The sequence below is a fragment of the Athene cunicularia genome (genome assembly GCF_003259725.1).
Source record: "Athene cunicularia isolate RWA chromosome 1 unlocalized genomic scaffold, athCun1 chr1_part2, whole genome shotgun sequence".
NCBI lineage: Eukaryota > Metazoa > Chordata > Aves > Strigiformes > Strigidae > Athene > Athene cunicularia.
The window spans coordinates 50,398,668-50,408,458 of record NW_020799092.1 but is presented as its reverse complement, the minus strand read 5'-3'; positions in this window follow the sequence as shown (position 1 = coordinate 50,408,458).

Below are 9,791 nucleotides of genomic sequence, written 5' to 3'. Positions count from 1 at the left end.
GGGGGGGGGGGGGGGGGAACTACGGAGGTGGCTTATGTGAGGAGCTACTCGAAGCTTCCCCAATGTCTGACAGAGCCAATGTCAGCCAGCTCCAAGATGGACCTGCTGATGGCTAAGGCCAAGCCCATCAGGAACAGTGGTGTCACCTCTGGGATAATGTCTTTAAGAAGGGGGAAAACTTGCTGCACAACAGCAACTGCAGCTGGGAGAGAGGAGTGAGACTGTGAGGGAAACAACCGTGCAGACACCAGGTCAGTGAAGAAGGAGGGGCAGTTGTTGCTCCAGGCTCTGGAGCAGAGGTTCCCCTGCAGCCCGCGGTGCAGCCCGCGGTGAGGCAGCTGTGCCCTGCAGCCCGTGGAGGCCCATGGCGGGGCAGATCTCCACCTGCAGCCCAGGGAGGACCCCACGCCAGAGCAGGCGGATGCCTGAAGGAGGCTGTGACCCCGTGGGAAGCCCACGCTGGAGCAGGCTCCTGGCAGCACCTGTGGCCCCGTGGAGAGAGGAGCCCACGCTGGAGCAGGCGGATGCCTGAAGGAGGCTGTGACCCCGTGGGGGACCCACGCTGGGGCAGTCTGTGCCTGAAGGACTGCACCCCCTGGGAGGGAATCACGCTGGAGCAGAGGAAGAGTGTGAAGAGTCCTTCCCCTGAGGAGGAAGGAACAAGAGACAAGACCTGATGAACTGACCACAACCCCCATTCCCTGTCCCTCTGTGCCACTGGGGTGGAGAGGAGGTAGAGAAAATTGGAAGTAAAGTTGAGCCCAGGAAGAGAGGTGGGGGGAGACGTTTTAAGATTTGGTTTTATTTCTCATTATCTTTCTCTGACTTGATTGGTAATAAATCAAACTGATTTCCCTAAGTGGAGTCTGTTTTGCCTGTGATGATAATTGGTAAGTGATCTCCTGTCCTTATCTTGACCCATAAGCCTCTTGTTATACTTTTTTGCCTGTGTCCAGCTGAGGAGGGGGAGTAATATAGTGGCTTTGGTGGGCACTTGGCATCTAGCCAGGGTCAACCCACCACAAACCCATAATAAATAGATTTGCAACATGTGGTTTATTTTGATAGCAGTCTCATCAGCTAAATAAAGCTGAAGAGGTAGCTTAATGGTGTAAGCACCATGTTTGAAACACTTAGACTCTCTGGAAATTCTGGCTTAAATCTCAGCAGGGCTGACTCAGCCCTTCAGCTCCTTCAGGCTGACACTAAGTTTCATGTGTCTACAATGCAGAGACGTGAGACTTTATGAAAAAGGCCCTGCCTCCTGTGCACAAAACTTGCATCATTTATGTTCTTAGTGCTACTGATGTTAATTGCTTTTCTCCTCATGGGTACAAAGCTTCCTCAGTGCTGGAGGCTCCTGGGCTCTGCTCTACAGCTCTCTGCAGACTGGCAGGGAGGTATGCAGCCAGCTTCAATCATCCTGAGATACCTGCAAGACTGGAAACTCTGGACAACAGAAAACAAATTTGATTGTTGACCCAAAGTTACCCTTCATAAGACCAGTTTATTAACTGGTCCACAGTGCTGTGCATCCTCGGTGGGGTGGTGAGGCACTCCCAGAACCAGGGGAGTGTGGGGCCAGTGCTGCAGAGCTGTCTTGGTGCCCTGGCATGCTTCTTGCCCATCCAGGGAAGGTCTCCTTCTCCCACAGCAGTCACAGACCTGAGGTGGCTATGTGCATCCAAGCAGGGGTGAAAGTAGGAAGAAGAAGAAACTACTGGGAAACACTGATTAACACATGGTTAATCAGAGCTACTAGGCTTGTCTGTGAGATGCTACAAGATATCTCTGGCCCATTTTATCATTTATCTTAAACAAGAACAGCTGTCCACAGGTGATGGAAAACTCACTGTACGGCACTTAGACACAAGTTTCTTAGAGCATTTAGGGAAAGCTAGAAGAGCTTGGTGCATGTCAGGGGCATATGAGATTTAATCATATGGAGGGCTTGATTTCTTCACAAAGCAGTTAGCTTTCCTACCTCTCTATTCAGAATAACCGAATTGCTCTGGAGGGACTTTGAGGACTGTGCTGGGCCTGATTCAGTGCCCTGTTGTCCTACTGTGTCCTATAGTGTTGTTCTATTGGTTTAAAACCAGTGTAAATGTGCAGTCAGATCCCATCTTATGCTCATCAAAAAGTGAATACTGTTAAAGATACCCCTATTTTACTGTGATAGAATCTACATGGACAATTCAACTATTTCCTTTTTCTTCATACAGTATTTAGAGCGTGACCCAAAGTCCAGTGAAACCTGCATGTCTTCCCATTGACTCGATGGACTTTGTATCGCACCGCTAAAGTGTAAAAAAGTGCATGAATAATAACAGAACAAGCACATCAAAAACTATCTTTCAAGCAATTATGTGTTCCCATTTAAATCCCTGAACTCAAATTACAGGGTTTTTAAAGAGCAGTTTTCTTAAAAGCCAAGAACAAAGTATTTATATTAGCTACACTGAAATGAAAAGGGAAACTAGGAGAAGAAAGCTACACTATTCATCTGCTATTTAAAATCAATATGACTGCTATTTTAAAAGCTAATATCTGCCTTAAATGTTCCATCTGATTTAAGTAAAAGTAAAAATACTGCATCTTTCAGCATTAAAAAGACATCTTTAAATAAAAGATGCAATAATTATAACATAAAAAATAAGAAGGAAATGGAGATCTCTAGCTGTACTCAGATGAGAAGGTGTGGTACAGAGAATAGGAAATAATTTGGTTCTCACTGATTATAGCTCTTTGTATCAAAATACTTGAGGCTGAAATTAGTGCGATCCACAAGAGCAGGTGTTTTGAATTTTAATCGAAGATATAATTAGAGTCTGTAAAAAACACTATGTGATGCAGTAATTGAAAGGGCTAATCATGGGATGCTTTATTTTTAAAAATATTTAAAAATAGATCTACAAGCCATAAAAAAAATCATATTCCACAAATCTTTGACTACATATAAAGCTGCAATCCATTACAACTTTGTGTTGAAAGACTTAAACAATTCAATTGTATCTTTAAAACTGATATGTAATTATCAAGTTCTTTATCTTGCATTTCATGTTGTTTATATAAACATTGTTAAAATCTCTAATGCTTGCACAATCACTCTGTGGGAGTAATTGTCAAGACCAAATAGGTTTAAATGCCACCTGGATTAAAGGATTATATATAGACTGAGCTAAAAGTTTTCCTTTTACTGTTGGTTATTGCTAGCAAATTATATTTCTTTGGACTTCAGGTAACCAATCTCTTATTCTAGTGTTTATAGCACAAGGATGCCAAATTCAGCAGCTCTTCCTGTTCATAAAGGAGACCAGCATGCAGTCATCTGTCTTTCCCTGTTACTGTTTTATAGTCAAGGTTGATAATCAAAGAAACTGATGCTGGTTAAAAAGTCATTTGATGCCTCCCATCTTCCTAGCTATTACATCTGATGTTGAGCTAAAATGGCAATGCAATCAAGCAAGACAGGAATGAATCAATTAGGTAGCGATCAGTGAAAAGAGTGAGTGCTTAACTTTTTAGTGCACAAACTGAGACAGCCTTAAAGGATTTGCACGGAACTGATCATGCTAGTCCTCCAAATTTCTGTGAGCTGGGTGCAGTGCAATTCAAATTAAGCCAGCTGAAATAAGGCATCTGCAACGACTAGTTGCTGAAAATTTCTGGCTGATATAACTGTGGTGTACAGTTCTCTCTTCACCCCGGAAGCCAAGAAAATTAATGTGGAGCAGAGTTCTCTCTGGGCCCAGCACTGTTTTGGATTGTATATCATAGCAGACATATATTCATGCTATTTTCTCCTGCTTGAAGAGGCCTAAATAAGAATGAGGGCCCATTGTCAACTGGTAAGGAGCAAAATCCATATCTGATAATATATCTCTATTATTAAAATATTACTATGAATATTAGCAAACCAAAATACTTCAGAAAGTCTGTCTTTTTTGTAATCATGTTTGTTAAAGTCAGATATTAGCAATGAAGTTTGTAACATTTTAAACAGTTATCTCCCAGACAGTCTGAGTGCCAGAGGAATGTGTATTTTATTAGCGCAGTGAAATGTTTCACTTTACCTGCAGTTCAGGTGACAACTTGCCTTCAGGTCTTCAGGACTGAGATAATGCCAGCGTTCCTCAGATCCATTGCCAGGACGGATCGTGGTGGCGTGGGGTCGGAAGGCCCATGGGCCTGGTAATTAATGCAGTGTCAATTCTGCTGCGGGTCTTTGCCAGCAACCTTACAGTGGAACCAGACGACTCAGTCTCTGCGAGACTTTCCCTCCACTGGAGCATGCTGGAAAGGTTTCTTCCCTGTTCAAAGAGAAAAACCTTTCATTCCAAAGGTATTTTGAACTAATTCGAAAGTGCAGATGTTTATATGCTGTGTTACAGGGGAAAATATTTATTTTTTTCATGTTTTCTAAAGTTATTATTGAGGGAAAAACAAAACAAAACAAACCAAAACCAAAAACAACTGGGCAAGGTTCAAGTTTGCTAAGTGCCAAATTCTTCAAACTTTGTAATTTAAATCATCATCCCACGTATGTATTGGAAAGCCAGATGCTTTGTGTCCTTTTTATCTCCTGTTCTGTCAGGCACAAAGATTTCTATGTGTCAGAGAAAGCAAGCGCTGCTCTCAGCATGGCATTGCAGAGAGAGAGTCAGAGAGATGTTTTCATTAGGCTCCCATTCCCTTGTTCTCACAGCATTTTCACTTTTGAGCTTCGAGCAAAACTCGTAATAGCAATGCTTTCTATTTTTAGTCTTGAAGGCTTGTTTCTGCTATCACAGTTAGTAGTTACCCATGAGAAGTGTGTTAAATGAAATCTTGGTTACTTCAATAGACTTCTTAACCTGATTAATTGCTGAGTGAAGTAGATTTCACCCAGATACTTGTGTGTGTGTGTGTATATTCCATGACATTTTCTTCTGCTTTCATAGTATCCTGTCAATACTAGTCACTGACTGACACAGACTCAAGGCATCTGCTGCAATTTTAAGCTTCCAGACCTCCATTTTTATAACCTTAAGGCTTAACTTTGACCAAACAGGGCAATACCAAAAAATGGCTGAATATTGATATAAAATTATACCTAGTTGATTGGAATGACCTGCTAAATGTTATTCTTCAAAAAAAGAAATGCTAATAAGTGCAAGGTAAAAAATCAAAGTTTATTACAGTTTTTAATTACACGAAGACATCAACCTTCTGCAAAGAAGCCATGCTTCAAAGGAGCAACACAGAACAGACAGTGCTTAATGAATGAGTTTCCAGCCTTGCATTTAAGCATCATGATTCCATGAAGAGCTCTGTCCCTTTACATTATCCAAGCTCTGGTCTGAGTACTAAATTGCTGATTTCCTCAGAGTCTTTTCTAATGTTTATAAAATAATACCTGAGAGATTCATAAGCAATTTTTAATCTCTACCTGTAAATTGTGTTGGCATTATTTGCTCCATTTTATAGATGCAGTGTTTAAATGTAATTTCAGAAGTTCCAAATAATTTTGAGTGCTGAACAGAAAATCTCTGGCTTTTTGGAGCACATGTCTGTTCAAGGCAGAGCTCCTAGTGACTACAGTGGCAGCTGCAGTCTGAGAATAATTCTGGTTAGAAGGCACCATCTGATCCACCACCCTGCTCAAAGCAAGGCCAATTTTGAAGTTATACCCAACTTTTAAATCAGATCAGGTCTTTCAGGATCATTTCCAAGGATGGAGATTTCAAAACCACATGAGTACTTAATACTTCTGCAGATCAGGACCTGAAAATCCAAAAGCACCAAAGCACTCAGAAAAAGTGATTCTGCAAGTCACTGACACAGAGGGAGTATGGATAACACTGAGAAGATAATCTTCTGTGTCTTTCTGAGTGCTGAAAATCATGGTGGTCTCATGATGCTGGTAGGTGATGAGTGGCGAAGTCTCCTTCTGGCTCATTTTTTTATGCCCACCAACATTATAGAAGGTCAGTATCATAAGCAGAAGACTGCACATACCTACATTTAGGCCAGTGCCCTGAAGCAAACGAGTCTCTTCCAACACTTAAGGGCTCTTAGCCAGCGTCTGGTGTCTTTGAACACTTGTAGGCTGGTACAGCCTTGTATTTATCCCCTGTAATGAACAATATGAGCTGTCTTTGGGTGACCAAGGACAACCGAGCTACTGCCCTCTAACAGCGGGCTGCAGCCCTGAACTCTTTCATGAGCCCTCCTTCCTGCATGAGTGATGCCATCCTGCCTGAGGGACACTGCTGGAGAATATTTTAAGAATTACCATGGTCTCAGAGTAAGTCATGACCTTGTACAGATAGTTTCCCTACATTTCTTTGTGTGTTCATGGGTTCTGGCTGGCACTGGGAAGAGAGGAGAGAACTGGGGAAGAAGGGGCAGGGCAGTACAGGCTATGAAAAGCTAACTCACAAGCGTCTGCATGTTTTCCAAGTTTGCTTAATTGCAGAGTATGAATGAACAGACAGTATTCTAAGTAATTTGCCCTTTTTTTTCCATGGTCAATATATGGAAAAGAAAATGTGCCAGACATGGCTGCATGAAATGGCTGGGGAGCTGCACAACAGCTATGAAGCATGCCCTGGACCGGTTTCTCAGGAATTGTCTTCTCTGAGAGAGGACCTGGCTGCATCCCACCACAGAGTGCTTGAGAACGTGGTGGAGCCGTATGCCGCAGTGAGGGGGCTTTGAGTGCACAGCCTCTCATGGTGACACTTCTCCAGCCACAGGACTGTGCTGCAGTTTCTTTTTCTATCTGTGATGCCCCAGACTGGGTGCTGCTGGGTTTGCCAGGGCAGGCAGGAGGCCAGGTGCAGTGCTTGAGGTCCCAGCCGGAGGGAGATCATTAGGATTGCAATATTCAGGGATACAAATTTGGCAGGTCCAGGACACCAGCTGAAAGTTGACAGGGCCACCTGTGTACCCTCTTCTGGTAAAAAACTCCAGCTCTGGGGACCTCCTAGGGTGGTTTGCAAAAAAGAAGAATGTAGGAGCACTGGCTGTGCTGACCTGTGTTGTGGTGGCTCCTCAGGTTCCAGGGCCTCCTGCAAGTGGATGCCAGCCAGGGTGAAACTGCAGCAGCAGCTGTCACACCCTCAGCACTGGAGGCAACTCGTGGCAGCCATGTATCTGCTTCTGCACTATCTTGAGGTTGGATTTCCACTCTTAAATTCAATAGGAGCTTGGGATACACAAGGAGTGGAAAACACCTACATCAACCAACCTAAGGATAGCCTAAGCAAAGAATGGCAAAGAATTAAAAAGTCAGGTGCCATCAATTCATAGAAGAGATATGTATAAACTAACTGCTCAGCAAAAGTTTTGATTTTTTCTTATTTTTAATGTAACATTTCAAAAAAATCCCAAACCTTGAGCTTTCTGTTGAAGAAAAGCAGACCTAATACAGAAGGGTGTGCTACAGGAATCAGTCCAAGAGCACGCAAGAGATTTGTAAAAGTAATGCTTCAGGAAGCTTAGTCCAAAAATATGTTCCAGAAAATGATTGCACTGAAATTAATCACAAAGGAAAGCTACAGGAGCCAGCTAGCACTTTAACTCTAGCATAAACTGGCATTGCTTTTTTGGAATGACTAGAGCTGTGTTGATTTATACCAGCTGATGATCTGGTCCACAAATGTTTTCTTATTCCAACTTTAATTATTTCCCAGAGTGTAAGGGTGTCTATGTCTATCTCTGTTCATTTAAGATTTCCAGATGCTAGTCTGGAAGTATGCTTACAGCAAACATTAAATTGGTCAGTTTGGATGGAGTACAGGCTTCCTGACATCCTCATTGGATACTTTTATTTCAACATACAAATGTGCTGGTTGATTATGAAAATATCTTTTTTTTTTTTTTTTTAATCTCTCTCTTTTTTTTTTTGTATTAAAATTCTCAGTGAACATAAATGAAAAGGGCCTGTTCTTACAATCCACAAGGGCAGGCTATGTTAATGGTATTTACATGTGTACACTGAATGTATTTGGGCATGAGTGTGGCTCCTTATATTTAGATTTGCAGTCCTAAGGAAAAAATAGCTCCCTGTTTATGGGCTACCAAAACCTTTGATTTCAAACAATTTAAAGTGGCATTTCTCAAGTCCCGTCTTTATGAATACGCCCTCTGAGTCTTTTTCACTGCACCTGTACAAACAGCAACAAAGAGAAAACATGTAAGTGTGAAAAGAGCCTTCAGCTTCTCCCACCCACTTAATGAAACTTCCTTGCTTTTTTTTTTTTTTTACACGCAAATGAAAGACAATAAATTATGTGAGATGCTTTTTCAATGGCAGCAGGAGTGATAGGAGTGTCCTCATTTGATGCTCTAGGGGATAAGACATAAATGGTGCCATAAAAAGTTTTCTGGATGTGAAAGCTTACAGAGAATGAGGCAGTTCAGCAAGCTCTGTAGTTTAAACCAGTGTGCTGCGCTTGTCATGTATCTGATCTGGTTTGTCATGACAAAGAGTCTGCTTAAATTTGTATAGCTCAGCTCATTTCAGCAGAGCAACAGAGATCTCTACCAACTCAGATTCTGGATAGAAATCGCTGCATTTCCATTAGAGTTAGAAATATTAGTAAGAATTGTGCTACTGTTGAAGTCCCAGATATCTGACAGATAACTGACATTCTTTTTCACCAAATAAACTTTAAACCAGATATAGATCATTCAGTTAGATGCAATTTGGATTAATACTTTGGACATGGGAGAAGAACTGGTTGTACCAGATCAGGAGACCTTGATTTGATTAATTTTAAATTAAATGTAAAGATGAAAATAGGTAGTTCCAGCTGAAACTACCATTTTTGGTTTCAAAAATGCAGTTCATTGAACTGGGAAACTCATGGAATTGAGTGCAAAAGAGTTTCTGTGTGACAAAGGTACAACATCTCTCTGGGGCCTCTACTGAAATCAAGGGAAGGGATCTCGATCTAGCTGGATGATTACCCAGCTCAAAAATGACCTATTCAGAATGAGTAGATATCTTATGAAGAATGGAAAAAGAGAGTAATCTTCAGCTAATATGATTAAGTCTTAGAGGTCAGGAAGCTTATGGATAACATGAGAATTACTAAAAGACAAGTTGGATTTTTCAAATACAGCTAAATAAAATAGAGATTACTTTAGCCACACAAACAAAAAGATGATTTATAGTCACTGCACAGAGAAGATGGTGAAGTTAAGAATAATACAAATATGGCCCCAAGATGAATACTTTGGCTCCGTTTTCAACAGGGCTGATTATGTTAAACGAGGCTGTGTTACTAATGGAATATGAGAATGGAAATGGAATTAACCACATCTAAGGTGGACATCAAACTCTAAAGAGATTAAGGTGACTGCGTCAGCTTGAAGTGGAGGCACATCCTAGAAGAACTATGAAATATCTGGTTTAAGAAAGTGCAAGTCTGCTAACAAATATTTTGAATGTGTTTATCAGAGATGATAGCTCTTCCTTGAAAAATGAAGCATTGGATCTAACTTAAGTAAAAAAGAGGAAAAGTCTGGGCAACCACAGGTCTGACTTCAAGAATATGTGAAATTTCAAAATACACACTGGAGAAAAAACAGATAAGGACATGAAAATGGAAATGAAATGTCACTCACTTTAGCAAGAGTAGATGATGTCTGAATAACCTGACAAATTATTTTTATTACTAAGAGAATGAGATGTAACTGAGTTACCGGGAAAGTTTTTGACACAGTGCTGTATAGGAAATTGCTCATTAAGCTGGAGAAAATTTGGATTAGAAGAAGAATTGTGGGGTGGAAAAAAATGA